Source organism: Scyliorhinus torazame, chromosome 15 (assembly GCF_047496885.1).
Source record: "Scyliorhinus torazame isolate Kashiwa2021f chromosome 15, sScyTor2.1, whole genome shotgun sequence".
Taxonomy (NCBI): Eukaryota; Metazoa; Chordata; class Chondrichthyes; order Carcharhiniformes; family Scyliorhinidae; genus Scyliorhinus; species Scyliorhinus torazame.
Window position 1 is genome coordinate 67,427,096 of NC_092721.1, and position 20,872 is coordinate 67,447,967.

General features: G+C 47.7%; 1 long non-coding RNA gene across 1 annotated transcript; it reads right to left on the reverse strand.

Moving 5' to 3' along the window:
* Positions 1 to 10,448: 10,448 nt before the first annotated feature.
* Positions 10,449 to 19,753, reverse strand: LOC140391402 (uncharacterized). Its single transcript, XR_011935046.1, has 3 exons — positions 19,553 to 19,753; positions 18,605 to 18,697; positions 10,449 to 10,606 (listed from the first exon to the last, which is right to left on the reverse strand). It is a non-coding gene; the product is annotated as an uncharacterized lncRNA (long non-coding RNA).
* Positions 19,754 to 20,872: the final 1,119 nt, after the last annotated feature.

A 20,872-nucleotide genomic window follows, 5' to 3' on the forward strand; every position in this document is an offset into this window, starting at 1 on the left:
CTTTTGCCAAAAAAGTTTCTGCCAAAAAAGTTCTGAGGGCCCTTTTGCCCAGGCACCATGCCATATGTGACCGCCGCCTAAGGAACCAGACCCACAACGAAGAAGAGGCCTATCGTAGGCTGCATTGCCTGTCTTCGTCTCGGCTTGCCCCATTCCAGCTTTTGTTACAAGTGAATGGACATTCCATCCAAATGGAATTAGACACGGGCGCACGCGGCATTACCCCTGATCAGCTGCCAGACTTTCAAAAGTATTTGTTCTGGCCTCGAGACGCGGAACCTTCAGGACGCCAACTCCAGTCTTGTTACCTACACTGATGAACCGCTGGTAATATCGGATAGGTGTATGGCCCCAGTGGAGTACGGTCAACAGACGGAGAACCTCCTGTCAGTGGTCATAAATGGCAGTGGCCTGTGTCTGCTGGGCCATGACTGGCTGTGCCACCTTCGATTGGACTGGCATAGTGCTTTCTGAATGCAACAGCATGGGCTTGAGCGTCACCTGGCCAGATTCTCCACCGTGTTCCATGAGAGGTTAGACATCATCGGAGGGGCGATGGCCCTCATCAGCATTGATCCAAATGCCCAGCCAAGATATTTCCATTCCCGCCCTGTCCTTTACGCATCAGATTCCAAAGTGGCCGCAGAGTTAGACTGACTTGAAGGGTTAAAAATAATACACCCTGTCCAGTTCTCTAACTGGGCGAACCCAGTCGTGCTGGTGCTGAAACCCGACGGCTCCATCTGTTTCTGCGGAGATTACAAAATAACGGTCAAGTGTATCTCCCACCTAGAGCAGCATGGTGGTGCAGCGGTTAGCACTGCTGCCTATGGTGCCGAGGACCCGGTTCGATCCCGGCCCTGGGTCACTGTCTGTGTGGATTCTCCCCGTGTCTGCGCGGGTTTCACCACCACAACCCAAAGATGTGCAGGGCAGGTGGATTGGCCACGTTAATTCAAGCCTTAATTGGAAAAAAAAATAATTGGGTACTCTAAATTTATTTTAAAAAACTGCGTTTCCCATCTGGATCGCTACCCTGTCCCTTGCATAGAGGAACTATATGCAAAGCTCAGCAGTGGCCGCATGTTTTACAAATTTGATATGAGCCATGCGTACCTGCAGCTGCCTTTGGTCCCGGAGCTGAGGTCTTTTGTTCCCATCAATACACACCGAGGACTGTACGAGTATTTCGATTTCGGCGGCAGCGGTGCGCAGGGGCCTTCTTGGAGGTGAGTAGTGTATTTAAAAACCTTACCTTTACATGAGCAGCCCTTTGGATTTCGGCGGCAGCGGTGCGCAGGGGCCTTCTTGGAGGTGAGTAGTGTATTTAAAAACCTTACCTTTACAGGAGCAGCCCTTTGGATTTCGGCGGCAGCGGTGCGCAGGGGCCTTCTTGGAGGTGAGTAGTGTATTTAAAAACCTTACCTTTACAGGAGCAGCCCTTTGGATTTCGGCGGCAGCGGTGCGCAGGGGCCTTCTTGGAGGTGAGTAGTGTATTTAAAAACCTTACCTTTACAGGAGCAGCCCTTTGGATTTCGGCGGCAGCGGTGCGCAGGGGCCTTCTGGGAGGTGAGTAGTGAGTTTAAAAAGCCTTGCCTGGTCCCGTGTCTGTTCTTCTTTTCTGTTTTATTTGTTTTTATATAAGGCGGGAACCGGAAGTTCGACCTCTGGCAAGTCCCCCCCCCCCAACCAATAAATTCTGGTGGAGAGGAAACCCGAGACACTACACGTGTAGTGCCTCCCACCCGCCCTCCTCCTCTAACCTAATAATAAGACCCATTGGTGTAAGGTAAGTGCCATATTATATTATTAGCATTGTGCAGGTCAAGGATCGGAGGTGGAGGAGCAGTCTCTGTCAGCGAGAGAACCTGAGAACTTCTCAGACACTCAGAAGGTAAGAAGGTAAGTAAGTGATTTTTACTTTTATACCTTTTTTCAAATTGTGTGTGTCGGGGGGAAACTGAAGTGACATCACAGAAAAGCTGTGGCCAGAGTGGCTGGTTGGGATTCTAACCTAAATTTTAAAAAAAATTTGAGTATTTGGGAACTAATTAAACATAATAACTTAATTATAATTTAGAGGATATCTAAGCCAGAGATCGGAGAGTATTATAGTTAGCTATCGCATTTCTATTAGAAATCTAGTGCTCGGAAACAGATAGTTGACAGTAGCTTTGCAATTTAAAAAAAAAGTATTTAAAAAAAAGACAAATTTTAATTTTAATTAATTGACGCAATGTCAGTTAGAGGGGTGCTGTGCTCTGACTGTGAGATGTGGCAGGTCCGGGAGGCTTCCAGCGTCCCGGATGGCTTCATCTGCAGAAAGTGCACCCAACTGCAGCTCCTCACAGACCGCATGGTTCGGTTGGAGCAGCAATTGGATGCACTTAGGAGCATGCAGGTGGCGGAAAGCGTCATAGATCGCAGTTATGTAAATGTGGTCACACCCAAGGTGCAGGCAGAGAAATGGGTGACCACCAGAAAGGGCAGGCAGTCAGTGCAGGAATCCCCTGTGGTTGTCCCCCTCTCGAACAGATATACCCCTTTGGATACTGCCGGGGGGGATAGCCTATCAGGGGAAAACAGCAGCAGCCAGAGCAGTGGCACCACGGCTGGCTCTGATGTTCAGAAGGGAGGGTCAAAGCGCAGAAGAGTAATAGTAATAGGGGACTCTATAGTCAGGGGCACAGATAGGCGCTTCTGTGGATGTGAAAGAGACTCCAGGATGGTATGTTGCCTCCCTGGTGCCAGGGTCCAGGATGTCTCCGAACGGGTAGAGGGAATCCTGAAGGGGGAGGGCAAACAGGCAGAGGTCGTTGTACATATTGGTACTAACGACATAGGCAGGAAGGGGCATGAGGTCCTGCAGCAGGAGTTCAGGGAGCTAGGCAGAAAGTTAAAAGACAGGACATAGAGGGTTGTAATCTCAGGATTACTCCCTGTGCCACGTGCCAGTGAGGCTAGAAATAGGAAGATAGAGCAGACAAACACGTGGCTAAACAGCTGGTGTAGGAGGGAGGGTTTCCGTTATCTGGACCACTGGGAGCTCTTCCGGGGCAGGTGTGACCTGTATAAGATGGACGGGTTGCATCTAAACCGGAGAGGCATAAATATCCTGGCCGCGAGGTTTGCTAGTGTCACACGGGAGGGTTTAAACTAGTATGGCAGGGGGGTGGGCACGGGAGCAATAGGTCAGAAGGTGAGAGCATTGAAGGAGAACTAGGGAATAGGGACAGTGTGGCTCTGAGGCAGAGCAGACGGGGAGAAGTTGCTGAACACAGCGGGTCTGGTGGCCTGAAGTGCATATGTTTTAATGCAAGGAGCATTACGGGTAAGGCAGATGAACTTAGAGCTTGGATTACTACTTGGAACTATGATGTTGTTGCCATTACAGAGACCTGGTTGAGGGAAGGGCAGGATTGGCAGCTAAACGTTCCAGGATTTAGATGTTTCAGGCGGGATAGAGGGGGATGTAAAAGGGGAGGCGGAGTTGCGCTACTTGTTCGGGAGAATATCACAGCTATACTGCGAGAGGACACCTCAGAGGGCAGTGAGGCTATATGGGTAGAGATCAGGAATAAGAAGGGTGCAGTCACAATGTTGGGGGTATACTACAGGCCTCCCAACAGCCAGCGGGAGATAGAGGAGCAGATAGGTAGACAGATTTTGGAAAAGAGTAAAAACAACAGGGTTGTGGTGATGGGAGACTTCAACTTCCCCAATATTGACTGGGACTCACTTCGTGCCAGGGGCTTAGACGGGGCGGAGTTTGTAAGGAGCATCCAGGAGGGCTTCTTAAAACAATATGTAAACAGTCCAACTAGGGAAGGGGCGGTACTGGACCTGGTATTGGGCAATGAGCCCGGCCAGGTGGTAGATGTTTCAGTAGGGGAGCATTTCGGTAACAGTGACCACAATTCAGTAAGTTTGAAAGTACTGGTGGACAAGGATAAGAGTGGTCCGAGGATGAATGTGCTAAATTGGGGGAAGGCTAATTATAACAATATTAGGCGGGACCTGAAGAACATAGATTGGGGGCGGATGTTTGAGGGCAAATCAACATCTGACATGTGGGAGGCTTTCAAGTGTCAGTTGAAAGGAATACAGGACAGGCATGTTCCTGTGAGGAAGAAAGATAAATACAGCAATTTTCGGGAACCTTGGATGACGAGTGATATTGTAGGCCTCGTCAAAAAGAAAAAGGAGGCATTTGTCAGGGCTAAAAGGCTGGGAACAGACGAAGCCTGTGTGGCATATAAGGAAAGTAGGAAGGAACATAAGCAAGGAGTCAGGAGGGCTAGAAGGGGCCATGAAAAGTCATTGGCAAATAGGGTTAAGGAAAATCCCAAGGCTTTTTACACGTACATAAAAAGCAAGAGGGTAGCCAGGGAAAGGGTTGGCCCACTGAAGGATAGGCAAGGGAATCTATGTGTGGAGCCAGAGGAAATGGGCGAGGTACTAAATGAATACTTTGCATCAGTATTCACCAAAGAGAAGGAATTGGTAGATGTTGAGTCTGGAGAAGGGGGTGTAGATAGCCTGGGTCACATTGTGATCCAAAAAGACGAGGTGTTGGGTGTCTTAAAAAATATTAAGGTAGATAAGTCCCCAGGGCCTGATGGGATCTACCCCAGAATACTGAAGGAGGCTGGAGAGGAAATTGCTGAGGCCTTGACAGAAATCTTTGGATCTTCGCTGTCTTCAGGGGATGTCCCGGAGGACTGGAGAATAGCCAATGTTGTTCCTCTGTTTAAGAAGGGTAGCAAGGATAATCCCGGGAACTACAGGCCGGTGAGCCTTACTTCAGTGGTAGGGAAATTACTGGAGAGAATTCTTTGAGACAGGATCTACTCCCATTTGGAAGCAAATGGACGTATTAGTGAGAGGCAGCACGGTTTTGTGAAGGGGAGGTCGTGTCTCACTAACTTGATAGAGTTTTTCGAGGAGGTCACTAAGATGATTGATGCAGGTAGGGCAGCAGATGTTGTCTATATGGACTTCAGTAAGGCCTTTGACAAGGTCCCTCATGGTAGACTAGTACAAAAGGTGAAGTCACACGGGATCAGGGGTGAACTGGCAAGGTGGATACAGAACTGGCTAGGCCATAGAAGGCAGAGGGTTGCAATGGAGGGATGCTTTTCCATTTGGAGGGCTGTGACCAGTGGTGTTCCACAGGGATCAGTGCTGGGACCTTTGCTCTTTATAGTATATATAAATGATTTGGAGGAAAATGTAACTGGTCTGATTAGTAAGTTTGCAGACGACACAAAGGTTGGTGGAATTGCGGATAGCGATGAGGGCTGTCTGAGGATACAGCAGGATTTAGATTGTCTGGAGACTTGGGCGGAGAGATGGCAGATGGAGTTTAATCCGGACAAATGTGAGGTAATGCATTTTGGAAGGGCTAATGCAGGTAGGGAATATACAGTGAATGGTAGAACCCTCAAGAGTATTGAAAGTCAAAGAGATCTAGGAGTACAGGTCCACAGGTCATTGAAAGGGGCAACACAGGTGGAGAAGGTAGTCAAGAAGGCATACGGCATGCTTGCCTTCATTGGCCGGGGCATTGAGTATAAGAATTGGCAAGTCATGTTGCAGCTGTATAGAACCTTAGTAAGGCCACACTTGGAGTATAGTGTTCAATTCTGGTCGCCACACTACCAGAAGGATGTGGAGGCTTTAGAGAGGGTGCAGAAGAGATTTACCAGAATGTTGCCTGGTATGGAGGGCATAAGCTATGAGGAGCGATTGAATAAACTCGGTTTGTTCTCACTGGAACGAAGGAGGTTGAGGGGCGACCTGATAGAGGTATACAAAATTATGAGGGGCATAGACAGAGTGGATAGTCAGAGGCTTTTCCCCAGGGTAGAGGGGTCAATTACTAGGGGGCATAGGTTTAAGGTGAGAGGGGCAAAGTTTAGAGTAGATGTACGAGGCAAGTTTTTTACGCAGAGGGTAGTGGGTGCCTGGAACTCACTACCAGAGGAGGTAGTGGAAGCAGGGACGATAGGGACATTTAAGGGGCATCTTGACAAATATAGGAATAGGATGGGAATAGAAGGATACGGGCCCAGGAAGTGTAGAAGATTGTAGTTTAGTCGGGCAGTATGGTCGGCACGGGCTTGGAGGGCCGAAGGGCCTATTCCTGTGCTGTACATTTCTTTGTTCTTTGTTCTTTGTTCTTTGAGTACATTTGGCTTCCCTTAGGGGTTACCACCACTTGCGCAATCTTCCAACGGGTAGTGGAAAACATTCTGCGCGGACTCCTGAGAGTGGCGGTGTACCTCAATGACGTCCTAATCACTGGTACATCGGACCAGGAGCATTTGGAAAATTTTACCGCGGTCCTCCGGCTTTTGAGGAAGCAGGGTCTTGCCTCTACAGGGGAAAATGCGCTTTTAACACAACCGAGGTTACCGACTGAGCTATCATGCAAACTGACACAGTGCGGATCGTTCTACGACACCCTAATTGGTGAGTTGGGGGGCTCCGCAGACCCCGGTGGGGGATCTAGAGATCTGGGCATCATTTTAAAATGGCGCTCCAATATCTTCCTGCTCTGGCGAGCAGAATTAGTTAGTGCAGGACGTGAGCCCGGCTTCAGATCCTCCTTCAGCCCCCCTCAGTCTCTCCCGCCCCCATTCCCCTACTCAGTCCCCTCTTCCAGGTCCCACCATTTGGCAATGCCAACCTGACACCTTGCACTCTGAGAGGGTGCAAGGGGGTGAGTAACCTCCTACACTTGCCTCCGAGGTGCCAAGGGAGAGTCCACCATGGGAGGTCGAATGGCCTGGGCTAGGCTCGAAGGGCACAGATGGGGTGTGTTTCCCGGGATGGGGGTCATTAGCTTTTTGCAACATTTTAAGCTGATGAATGATCTCCAAGAATAAAGTGAAAGTAAGCACATTTGCAGCCTCAAACCCTTTAACCGGATTCCCAGCATGATAAACTGAAAGATCTGTGAGAGGAATGTAAAAGTCTTCCCTTTAATGTGGTGGAAGTACTTCAGAGTTAATGGACCCCTGTAGAGCTATACAAATAAAAAATGGTGAACCCTCCTTTGAAACTTTCTGGACCTGTCAATCAAGCTGTTTTGGAAAGGCAGTGTTCCATGAAATTGAATGTGAACAATCAAGTTTAAAGTTTTTAGGTTTCTCGACATGCACACAGACTTGATAAAGATTAAAAAACAATGAAATTGACTGTGACAAATCACTTCAAATGTTTCCACCACATTAAAGGGACAACTTTTCCCTTCAAACACAGATCTATTTGGCACAATCATCGTAAATGGGGACAGAGTCCCACAGAGCGCGATTAGCCAGGTGTCTCCGCCGCGCGGAGTGCTGAGAAACACCCCGCTATCTAACACCCATCCAGGTAGATCAGTGGCCTCAGCGGGGAATCTGCAGCCGTGGCCGCACATAGCCCTATTCTCTGCGCTGAGGAGCCCCGGATGCAACTTCACCCCCCCCCCCGCAAAAAGACCCAACTCACTATAAAGGATCATCGGGGGGACACCCATGCAGGGCATACCCTGTCCTCGTACCCACTGCATGGATAATGCAAGCTTGGCAGTGCCAGCCTTGCACTCAAGTTGTTCCCCTACTAGTTGGCAGTACTACCTGGCCACCTTGGCAGTACCAGGATGCCAGGTTTGCAATACCAAGATGCCCTGGTGGCATCAGCAGTGCCAGGGTGCCATCCTACCAAGAGGGCATGAACCTGGGGACCTCCAACTCCTGCGAGATCCCCACAAGTCCTGTTACACCTGGTCCCTGTTTGTGGAGACCCGCACTAAATAGCACTCTCCCAGAGTCCCAGGCAAGGGGGTTAGATCTCAGGAACACATATTAGAATGAGACTAGCTATCTCTCTCTAATATGCAGATTTTCCAGAAAGTGATCCTGCCCACAATGGGCGGAATTTACATTGCAACGTCTCGCACGATCGCATTAGATCTCCCTCGGCGTGGCGAGCCAGGTAGATCACGGAAGTAGGATCTCCCGGCATCCACTGGCCGTGCCATGCTGCCTTTCAGGCGCAGCATGGCCAGCAGATCCCGCCCATCGTCTTGACATGCTGACAAACAGTTTTAAGGTTTTAAGGCTGCAAATGGGAAGACTTTGACTTTAGACTCACACATCTTTATTATTAACATGCTGGGAGGCAGCTTAAAGGATTTAAGTCAACAGATGGGAAGACTTTTATTCTCCTCTCAGGGATCTTTCATCTTAACATGCTGACAGACAGTTGAAAGTGTTTAAAGGTTGCATGTGGGAAGATCAGTCAAGTGACCCCCATCCCAGGAAAGACCACCCACCTGAGACCCTCCAGCCCAACTCAAGTCCTCCTGACTCCCATATCCCATGAAGAACCCCACCACCCCGGACACCCTCAAGACCAATTCACTCCAGTGAGACTCCCAGCTGTTGGGATGGGAGGGGTCTGTGGGAGCATCATAGGAGGCCAGTGAAATGAGTTTTCAATCCAATAAGGGCATTGAAATGAATGTAAATAAGGACTTTGCATTTTCCCACTGGATCTGGGCGGGAAACCTGTCGGGTCCGGCAGGATGGGCCGGGAGACTCTCAACAGGTTTGGCGCCCAGCATGAAACCTGTTTTTTGCCTGACGCACATTTCAATGGGCTGTTGGGTATCCCATCCAGACCCGGATATTTCCCCCAACATGTTTCTTCCTAAATAGCTGGTCCCTGTTAGAAGAGGGCAGAAGGTCCCGTGCTAGCTACCAAAAGGCTTTGTTTATGTTTGTCCCCCAGGAAATTTAAGTGGCAATCAGCCTCTTACCAGCCCTTTGTGCTATCATTTCTAGTGGGCTTTAATTCCTTGATCAAGTTGTTTTCTTGTATTAAACATGGGCTAAACCAGCATTTAGCCAAAGACCCCCTCATAGGCACTTCAGAGACTCTTTAGTCCCTGAAGGAGGACTAAAGGGCACATTTCTTGGAATGATGTCCATTCAACATCTGAAATGCATTAAGCTATTAGGAAATGCTGAGAGATGCTTCATTTCTAAAGTCCTCGGAATTCAAAGAGAGTTAGAAGGTCACAGCATTTTCTATATCCTCAGGATGTCTTAAGCATGTCATAAACATTTCATTACATTTGTAGTATCTTCACAATTATGCCAGCCCCATCTGGATCCCACAAATAGCAATGAGATAAACCACCAGTTAAACTATCCTGATGGTACTAATTGGTGCATCTCACTGCTTTTCAAATAGGTTGTGACGTTCCTTTACAACCAATGGAATAGATGGACTCGTCATAGCTTTAACCTCTCATCTGGAGACCAGCATGAGCGACAATGTAGCACACCCTTAGTACTACACTGCAATGTTAGCTTGATTCATAAGCTTATATTAAGACTCAAACCCACAAGTTTCTGATTTAAAGGATGTGAGTGCTACCTAAAAAGCCAATAAAGCATCAACGTGCAAAAATATTAGTAATTCAAAACTCTACGGGACATTTTTAGATTTTACTGATGGGAGAAATATGGGAATTCATAAAGGTTGATAGGATAAAAGAGTATTCCAAAGACCCAATTTTAAAAATACTATACAGCTTTGCAGCATAGGTTATCAGAAGATTCAACCACATAATACGCTGTAGAATAAATGCATCTGCTAAGGTAATTGGGGAAGACATCCTGCGAGCTTGTGATATGGCTGAGCATAAGACTGTACAGAATGTAATTAATAATTTTGTAGCCGAGTTGTCATTTAAATCATTTCAGCTCAAGCATCACTAATGGCTGGCGATTTGCTGGTTTATAGCCTTACTCAATGAAATATGGCAGTATTCTTTTAAATTAATTTTACATGCAAATAGTTTCTGCATTAGTTTCTCCCCAGTGATGTGTGACCAAAGGCAAAGAGAGTGTGATCTCTGCTCAAATAGAATAACCACTCGAAGCATCATTCCAAGAAATGTGCCCTTGGAGAAAGAAATCTGCAGTGTGATTGATTGGAGCTGAAGCCTAAGGCCCAGTGGTTCAGACCTGACTAGTCATTTAAGTGAGCTCTGATGACTTCATTATCAACAGATGATTCATGGTTTATATAAAGGACCATAATATATGCTCGCCTTCAATAAACCTGATGAAAAGAGCTGTTGCAACTATACGGTAATATTTCTGTCACTGCCGGCCTCAATGGAATATTATCTACATCTTAGGCATTTAGAATTCCTCACATTTAACCCAAAAAGAAAAAAAGCCTGGAACTCAGCAGGGCAATTAAGGTGGAGTACAATAACTTCTCATTATTCGAAGAGCTGAGATATTTATTGTGTTTAATGCTGAAGCTGCACAGCTCAGAATGGAGATTTATCACCGTGGGAAGCTGAGTCAAGGACCAAACAAACTCAGGTGATATTAGGGCCAATGCACTTTCCACAAGTCCTGAAGCCAGCTTCTGTTGCATTAAAAATGATGATCCAGTTTCCATCAGTATCATTAAATGGATTATATTTGTCATGGGAAACTGATGTCAGTAAACAAAGAACAGCAGGTTGGATAAACTGGTATGACTTTCTCTGAAGATACTTTGGTAGGTATGCCATTCTTTGCAGTCCAGAGAGCTGTAATTATAGTACATTTGAATCACTGGATGATTTACAGACATTGAGCAATAAAGAAATTTGACAATTGGATAATGACAGCATTCTCTGAAAGATTGGCCTGCTTATGGTGTCGAGTTTACACAAATGAGGAATCCTTGTCTAAATGAGGCTATTAATCTCTGACTCACAGCAGTCTATAACCTTTGTTGTGGATGTTTCGGGAGATTTTAGGGACTTCTCACGAACACTAATAACTGACAAAAAAGCAAAACCCTGTTGGTGCTGTTTGTACCTTTACCCTAATACCCCCACCCACCACCTGGAAAGTTGGGGTAATCTGACAATATCATCCTCAACTGGTGTGTCAGTTTTGAGATGTAGCCACCTGGGTTGGCCACTTCCCGCTGTAAAATGGAGAACAGCAAAGGCTAAAGGGAAATTCAGCCAACACAGGCAGAAACTAGCAGGTGCACGTTTACTGTGTATTAGACTCTGCAAAAGCCCAGACAGCATCGATACAAGCAGCCATCTGCATAGTAATGTAGCAGCCATCTACATAGTAATGAGCGATCCCTGGGAACAATCAAAACATTTGAGGTAAACAAGGCCAAGCCAGACTCCTCGGCGCCAGCAGGAGCCAACACAAAAGAGGTTAACGGACACTTAAAGACCGCCCAACGATCAGGGAACAGCTCCAGTATTGGAGAAATCGAACCAAGCGATTGGAACAAAGTCCAAGCACTTGAAACCAGGTACGGAGTCCGCCCCAAAAGGCGGGAAGCCCCTGGGGACTATAAAGTAAAGCCCCCAAGTTCAAATCGTCCTTCTTGACAGGGTCACTCAGCAACGCGAACCAACCCTTGACAGTGACCTGTCCAGCTGCCTCCAAAGAACGTAAGTTTCAAGTCACCGCTCGCTATGAGATAGGTGCTACTAGCTACCAGTCCATACCAGCTTTGATTCCCGCAGACTCCGAACCCGAACGAAAGGCCATTTGTTCCCCTGACCTGGTGGGCCAGTCCGAAGCTACGTATTGGCCTGTTAATTATAGAAATAGCTTAGAAAGTAGAGTTTATGCATGAGTAGCGATTTACTGTGTATAATAAATGTGCTTTGATTTGAATCTTACTAATTGGTGTATTGAGTTATTGATCATTACTCGAATTTGAACCTCGTGGCAGTATCATAAAGATGCCTGGCGACTCTAGAGCAAAGGTTATAAAACAGAGCCAATTGAACCAACCAAAAGTTAGCAACATGTGACTGGGCTCTGGGTACTATGGGGGAGTGAATCATTAACGGCTGGGGGTGGGGGTTGGGGTCAGGGGGTTTGGGTTCGCGCGCAACCAAATGTTCATTAGGGTGATGAGCAACACGGAGGATGTCCTCATGGTTCTTCTTCTTTCTCTTCTCTTCTCTTCGCTGGAGCTTCTGGAGTTCTGTGGGATCAAGTATAGTGTCTGTCACTACCTTGTTTTAATATCTCGTATGATAGCCTGTCTGTCCTTTAGTGCCAATTACTCCCTTTATAATTGGTCACTATGTGTGACTGCCTCATTTCTTAAATTTTTTTAAACCGTATCTTCGGACAAGACACACTTAAAGATACTGAAACAGTGATAGCCGTCTCGCAGGCTGTGCGATTTACCATCCAAATGTTTGAGGATGTAAATAGCATAGGGTGGCAACCTAAGGGTTACCTGAAAACAAAACAAAACTTTTTGAACGAAAATTGCCAAAATGAGGTGCGTATGGGCCGCGACGGGTAAGATTTGGATGGAATCCCCGGGTAGGACGGCGACCAATGCCATGTGTGCTCTACCCAAGTGTAGCTGACCAGAGGGGGGGTTCCCAGGCAGGGCTGGTCCCAATGCCGTTTCTCCACTGCCTGAGCAACCGATAAGAATGGGCAATAAATGTAGTCATCGTGGGAGGTTGCCGTATTGGTTCTTCCTTCGAAACAGAAGGGCAGTTACGAACAGGGGTCTGTGTTTCAGTGGACAGACATGTTCCTCTGAACTGGCGTCTGGGACATTAACAAGTCTCTGTGGACAAACTAGTTCCTCTGAACTAGCGTCCGGGACAAACTAGTTTCTCTGACTGCCAGTGGGCGTCAGAAGGGTGGTGGCATGGGGCTGTGGAAAAAAAATGTTTCCGGTTTTACATACAACATGCTTGGTGGTGATGTTGCCGATTTGAATGGGTTCAGGGGCTGTGATGTGTCACTGCTGTGAGTGGCCTGTAAAGCCGCTGAGGGTGATGGTGGCTGTAGTGGGCCACGTGTCCTTTTGAAACATGGTGTAGGAATTGATTGTGGTGCGGGACCCTCCTGTGTCCCAGAGAAACTCAATGGGCTGTCCCCCTATTTTTGCTGCAACTACCGGTCGGCCGGACCTATCGCAAAGGGTGTCGCAGACCCAACTGGGGGAGCCCGAACACCGTCAGTCCGTTCCGGTCAGGTCCGTCTGATCTGAACGGGTGCTAATGCTATGTATTGGCTTTGTCCTGTTCTTATTTAGAGTGCCTGTCTGCTGGGCTCTCTGTTTTTGTGGGGCATTGCATTCTCTTGCAAACTGTCCAGAGTTGTAACATTCCTGTGACTTTTGTGGGCGGCTGTTCTTGCCTTCATTTACTCATGCGGCGTTCTGATGTGCCTTAACTGCATGTATGTCTGTTTCTGCCTGCTGTTCTTCAGAATTTTTATTTGTGGGTTTGTTTTGAACAGATTGCTCCCAGGCACGGGACAATCTTTTTACAACCCATTTCTCATTATGAGCCTCCTCTGAGGGATTATAATTGGCACAAGCTTTTTATCCTGTTTCTGTGGCATGGGAGATAAGGGTGCAGGTCCATTTGGCCATGTTGTCTGGGGACAAATGGGCGCGGTCTAAGTCTCCGAAAACTGCTGCGAAATGGATCCACAAGTGTCCAGCAAATGTTGTGGGGTGCTTGGTTTTCTTTTGCCTGCACTTATTGAGGCCATCTATGGGGTCACCTCTGTTACACCCGATCGCGTCTAGGATTGTGGTATGCATTTCTGCAAGGGTGACTCCTCCTACATTCTGTGGGTCGGGAAGGGCTGTTATGACCGAAGGGTCTAAACTCAAAACTGTGAGCTTTACTTGCTCTCACTCATCCAGGCCGTACATGGTCGCCTGCTGTTTTACTCTGGCAAAGAAGTGGTGGGGGTCTGAGGTGGGGAGGAACGGTTTGATTTTGTTACACGCGTCCCGTAATTGGGTCACTGTTAAGGGGGTGGTGTACAGAAATTCTGTATCGTCCGATGTGGCTGTGCGGTGGGTGGTGACTGGGTTCATTGGAGCCTGAACTATCTGCACTGTGGGGGATTGGGGCGCTTTTCACTTCTGGGGCTTTCCCTGCGCACATGTTCCCTGAACATATCTCTGCGCTGTCTCATTCAATTCTTCCCAATCAGGGCCGTCTTCCTCATCTAGCTGTGATCCAAAGGTTTCCTGGAATCCTTTTTGAACTGAAAGCAGAGATTGCAGTTCTGCAATCTGCTCCCGGCACTTTGCGTGGTCTAATGAGCTTTGTCTTTGTTCCATGGTGGCAGCATGGAGTGCTCTTCAGGTCACTACACTGCCTCTGCAATGCTCTACCTGCTTCTCGGTTTCCTCTTGTACCAGGACGGCACGTTGCGTGTCCTGATAGGCCTTTTTGTACTGGGATTGGAAGCTGCTTAAGTGCGCCAGACAAGACTGGTGTGCCCACTTGGCATCATCCACCTCTCCGTCTTTTGCTGCCAACTTCCTCCTTAACTCTATGTTCTCTTTCTCTACCTCACTGACATCGACCTTGCTCATTCGATGTATGCCTTCTATCTCTTTTCGGAGCGTCCTAACGACCTCCTCTGTGCCTTGCAATTGTGCCAAACAGGACACGATTGCCATTGGCTTGCGAGCTTTTCCTATGCTCTTCTTGTGAATCTTGCTCAGGTTCTCCCACCAAGTATATCCTATACCCCCGGGACCTGTTTGCTCATTTTCACAGAATTCGCTCCAAAGGGGCCATCCTTTCCCTTTGAGGTACTTTCTGATTTCTTCTTCCCAAATGGGACACTGTCCTCCTCTGCTGCTGGTGGTGGCTGCGACCACGAATTCTTCAGGGTTCATGAGGCGTTGCATTGCCTGCATTGCCGTATTTCCTCTCTAAATACTCTTTCAAAATTTGGAACAAGGGGTATTAAGGCGGTGCTGTAATTACGGGTACGGCTTTCGCTATTTTCCGGAATACAAACTCCCGACAGTTTTGTCGCAACAAAAAATCTATCAGTGTTACCTTATTGCCCTGTTAGTTACGCATGCATTTAACACACTTCCGAATTATGAGAATTGATCAGAGCTGCTTGAACACTTGTGGTTTATCTGTTCCCAATTGGATCTCTAATTCAAATTTTGGGTTCTCCCGGAGTGGTTAAGCCACTTCTAGATCGGGTCCCGTCAGGATGTCGCCAGTAATATGTTGCTAACTTTTGGGTGGTTCAATTGGCTCTGTTTTATAACCTTTGTTCTAGAGTCGCCAGGTATCTTTATGATACCGCCATGAGATTCAAGTTCGAGTAATGATCAATAACTCAATACACCAATTAGTAAGATTCAATTCAAAGCACATTTATTATACACAGTAAATCGCTACTCATGCATAAACTCTACTTTCTAAGCTATTTCTATCACTAACAGGCCAATACTTAGCTTCGGACTGGCCCACCAGGTCAGGGGAACAAATGGCCTTTCGTTCGGGTTCTGAGTCTGCGGGATTCAAAAACTGGTATGGACTGGTAGCTAGTAGCACCTATCTCGTAGCGAGCATTGACTTGAAACTTACGTTCTTTGGAGGCAGCTGGACAGGTCACTGTCAAGGGTTGGTTCGCATTGCTGAGTGACCCTGTCAAGAAGGATGATTTGAACTTGGGGGCTTTACTTTATACTCCCCAGGGGCTTCCCGTCTTTCGGGGCGGACCCCGTACCTGGTTTCAAGTGCTTGGACTTCGTTCCAATCACTTGGTTCGATTTCCCCAATACTGGAGCTGTTCCCTGATCGTTGGGCGGTCTTTAAGTGTCCGTTAACCTCTTTTGTGTTGGCTCCTGCTGGCGCCGAGGAGTCTGGCTTGGCCTTGTTTACCTCAAATGTTTCGATTGTTCCCGGGGATCGCTCATTACTATGTAGATGGCTGCTACATTACTATGCCGCTGGCTGCTTGTATCGATGCTGTCTGGGCTTTTGCAGAGTCTAACACACAGTAAACGTGCACCTGCTAGTTTCTGCCTGTGTTGGCTGAATTTCCCTTCAGCCTTTGCTGTTCTCCATTTTACATCGGGAAGTGGCCAACCCAGGTGGCTACAGAGATATCCTTCTGGACTCTAGCATTAGTAAACATCAGGGTAGGAAGATGAGACTGCATGGTGGGGCAGCGAACCTGATTGAGGTCACTTACAGTTCTTAAACAGCTCATTAAGAACTTGTTGGAGAAGGAAATTGGAATTCTGAAGTGGATGCGTGTTTGCATACATCTGTTCAGCTGATGGATGAGGTTGCTCACTGGGGTGTCAATCATCGGTGTCCCAGAGAATCACACCAGGCTCATAAGAGGAGTAGAGGGAGAGAGATAGACCTGGCATTTGGAAAGGAGGTGTACAAGGTGATGGGGAGAGTCGGCACTCAGCACTGGGGCACTGAACAGGTTCCTGGCATTGTGGGGGCACAAAAGCTGGGGACGGGACTGCCAATCGCAGTAGGCAGGCCACCTGTTTTAAAGAAAGCTTGTGCCTGGCAATGAGGGCACAATAATGTTTTTGTGTGGATATTATGGATGTTCCCACTGAGTAAGTAAATTTGAGGAGGAGTTAGACACGTTTTTAATTAGTAATGGGTTGAAGGGTTACGGATAATGGCAGGGTGGTGGATTTGAGGCCATGATCGTATTGAAGGTGGAGCAGGCTCAAGAGGCCAAATTACCTACTCCTGCTCCGAGTTCTTCTGTTCTCAGAAAGAATTATTCTATTTTTTTAAATCTTTTTACTGGCATTTATCATATTTATAAACAATTGTATATATACACATCACATTTTTCTTACCCGCGTTAATTAACTTTATTGTACAGAAGAGATTTATTTTGTTTTTCTTTAAAAGATGGTCCTATCTACATTTCTCTGCCCTCTGGGTCGGTCTATGGTCCCTCTCCCCTCCCCCCCCTCCCTTGCACACTCCCCCTGTCCCTCCCCCCCCCCCCCCCGCCCTCGGTTTCAGCTGTGCTTTGTTTTTATTTTCACTGGGGTAACGCCCTCTCCGCTTCTCTTCTTTTTGTGGTCTCTCCACCTTCCTTTCATCTTCCCCCCCCCTCCCCGAGATTGCGCAGTCCTTTGGTTCCTCATCTATCTTGTTTTTTCATTCTTAAACTTACTCCTCGTTGCTGCCCTCGAACAGGTTTTGGAACAGGTCGACAAACTGCCCCCAAATATCTAGGAAGCCAGTGGTAGCGGCCACGCTGAGAACATGGGCCCGGCTGAGACAACATTTCAGGGTAACTAAAATGTCCCCCATGGCCCCCATCACAGATTCCCCCCAGCCATGCTTGATACCACCTTCAAAAGATGGAGGCAGGATGGGGGCACACTGACGGTCATGGACTTTTACATGGGGCACACACTGGCGACACTAGACGAACTGACGAGGAAATGGAAACGAGCAAAAAGACAGGAATTCGGACACCTCCAAATAAATCACTTTCTCTGCAAAGAGACAGGAGGGCACCGCGGGGCCCCAGAAACCACACTATTAGAGGACCTGAAAGGCACAGGCAGCAAGGAGGGGGGGCTATGTGGAAAAATATATGGACAGTTACTGGACAGAGCTCGAACACCACTGGACGAGACCAAAAATGGGACGACAAACTGGGGACAGAGGTAGGATGGGTACTCTGGAGCAAAACACTGAGCAGAGCTAACTCCACCTCCTCCTGTGCAAGGCTAAGCCTAATGCAGCTCAAGGTGATGCACAGAACGCATCTGACCAGAACCCGAATGAGTAGGTTCTTCCCGGACGTGGAGGATAAATTTGAATGGTGCCAGAGGGGCCCGGCCAACCACACCCACATGTTCTGGGCTTGTCCCAAGCTTGCTGGGTTCTGGACAGCCTTCTCCGAGGCAATGTCCAAGATTGTGGGGGTGAGGGTGAAGCCAAGCCCAATAGTGTCAATCTTCAGGGTTTCAGAGCAACCGGAACTACACATTGGGAAGGAGGCTAATGCCCTTGCTTTCACTTCCCTAATCGCACGCTGGAGAACCCTGCTCGGCTGGCGATCAACAGCACCACCCACAACTGCAGACTGGGTTGCTGACCTCTCGGAATTTCCCCACCTGGAGAAGATTAAGTATGCCATCCGAGGATCCGAGGAAGGCTTCCCGGAAAGAACTATTCGAATTCCGCCTTCCAGAACTTGGTCTGTGGCCCTGTCGGTGACAGCACCTCAAGCAGAAATCTGGTGTTCTTGATTAATAAGGGGATTTCTTGATTAATAATGGGATCAGGGGCTATGGGGAGAAGGCAGGAGAATGGGGATAAGGAACATATCAGTCATGATTGAATAGCAGAGCAAGCTCAATGGGTCAAGTGACCTAGTTCTGCTCATATATCTTATGGTCTTATGGAGAGTTTGCTTTATGTGTCGACATGAGGCCCTCTTGAATACCTTGGAGAGGAAAAGTTCCCAGTTGTTTGAACAATTCACATTACCTCCAGCGTTCCGCATCAATTCTCTCCAATGAATGTTTAAAACACTTGCAGCAGGTCAAGGGTGTGGATAATTAGATCACCGAAGTAGGGTCAATAAATGCATAATTGAATAGAGCTCTGCAACTGCGTGCATTTTTGGACTTGACACTTTACTTACTACCTGAGATCGCATGTGTTTCTCCTGTTTGACAGCTATTGTCAATTCTTGTAAAAACCCATCTGGTTCACTAATGTCTTTCAGGGAAAGAAATCTGTCATCCTTACCTGGTATGATTCCAGACCCACAGCAATATGTTGACTCTTGCGTGTCCTCAGGGATAGGCAACGAATGCTGTCCCGGCTAGCGATACCCACATGCTTGAACAAATAAAAAAGGAACTAAAATAGACCATCTCATATGCATTGCTATAAAATTAAGGGGTGGGATTCTCCGTTGGCCAATGGCGGAATCGGGGAATATGATTGGGCGGAGAATTGGTTCCGACGCCTAAATCAGTGTGGGTACTGGTTTCACGGCAAATCGCAATTCTCTGTCGCCTCGACAGTGCATCAATGCATTCCAGAACACATATACAGTAAACACTGTTGGCATATCATTCGCGTGTGTGACCTGGTATTCGCCGCGATTTTCCACCTACACTATCCTGGGGCGAATTCCCGATGGCGAGGTTCACTTGTGCTTTTAAAAATCGTGAAACAGGCGCCGTGGCTGTTGAGGGAGAGAGAGGGAGAACAGAAAGCGTCCAACATCACGATGGCTTGCTAACAGTTGTGCCGCTGGCCGGGGGGGCTTCTGTCAGGGTTGGGGATAGTAGCAATGGGGTGGCCAGGAGATGGGCTGTGGGGTCAGGGTGGACGGGCATGGAAAACCATTGCCATGGCCTGCAAGGAAGCGATGCAGCTGTGCACGCCGCTGACTGCCCACTGTGAACTTTTGGCCGCAGGTCATATGGGTGCCCCCCCCCCTCGCCCACTCCCCAAGGGCACCCCCCCGGGCACCCCCCCCCCCCCCCCCCCCCCCCCAAGGTGCTCTCTGGCCCAAGCCGACCCATCAGCATGCCATCTTGTTAGCTGGGATGAGTGTGTGCAGGGAGTGTAATTTGTATATGCAGCTGCAGCTTGCCAGCCTCCCGAGTGTCAATCACGGACCCGGCGAATCCCGCACCATTTTTCATTGGATTTGATTATGTTCCACGTGGCGCCGGTACTAACCCATCCACAATCACTGAATCGGTCCAGGTGCGGCACCAGTTTTGCTGTCATGCAAGTCCATGAATCCTGTCCCGACATCAAACTTAGTCTCTGGAATGGAGAATCCAGCCGAAGATGTTAGGGAGTGTTCAGTATCTTTATTTTCTTCATATAAAATAATCATTACACGTGACCTTTTAATATCAGTAATTCATTCCTGCACTGTACTGGTCAAATACAAGACACAGCGTGTTGTAGAAGGCCTGAAAACAGAAGAGAGTAAACTGACAGATTTGGAGATGGTTATTGAATTTCCAGGAAGTATTTTTTTTACATCTGAGATTACAAGTCTATAAATCAAGGCTGTGTGTTTTTTTCCCCAGGTCCTTGATTTCTGCAGATGTCCATAAACTGTCCAGTGTGTGTTGTTCATTAGGATCTTTTGCAAGAAGAAAGCAATTTCCTTCACAATTCAAATCTTCAAAGCCTGTCTGAAATCTTCCTGATTCCTATGTTCTTGTAATCATCAGTTTCCCCAACCGCATCCCCCCTCACTTCAGGGAAAATAAAAACCTGAGCGACCTTTTCATGTTAAATCTGACTAAAGGAAAGACTATTGTAAAGGAAGGGGAATTCAGAGGATATGAGTACCTCATGGCTTTCACCCAGCCCATATATCTACAAAAAGAAAATCCATCTGGTATATCCTCCTTGATTGAATTTCATGTGAAGATATTTTTTTCTTTACAAATCTGTGAAAGGTTTGTGAAATTTTTTTTTCTCTAAATATAGAGCACCCAATTCATTTTTTCCAATCAAGGGGCAATTTAACGTGGCCAATCCACCTATCCTGCACATCTTTGGGTTGTGGAGACGAAACCCACGCAGACACGGGACAAATGTACAAACTCCACACGGACAGTGACCCAGAGCCGGAATCGAACCCGGGAACTCGGCGCCGTGAGGCAGCACTGCTACCACTGCGCCACCGTGCTGTCCTGAAATGTTATTTTGAAGATCATTTAGACACTTGGGGGGGAGGGGGGCGATTTCCGCCTGACCCCCCCCCCCCCACTCTGGTTTTGCTGCTCCCGACGTATTCAACAGATTTCCTATTGTCCACACCCTCACGGTGGGAATTTCGCTGTCAGTGGAACCAGAAGTTCTCACTGGTGGGAACAGCTGGAACATTTTGGTCCTTGCATCTAAGGGATGATCCATTGTCACCTTGACTTGGGATACTGAGAAATCAAAACACATACATAGTGCAGGACGCCACAGAGAGGAGAGTTGATACAGGAATGGTTACATCACTCCAACCCTGGAGTTTGAAAACGCAGG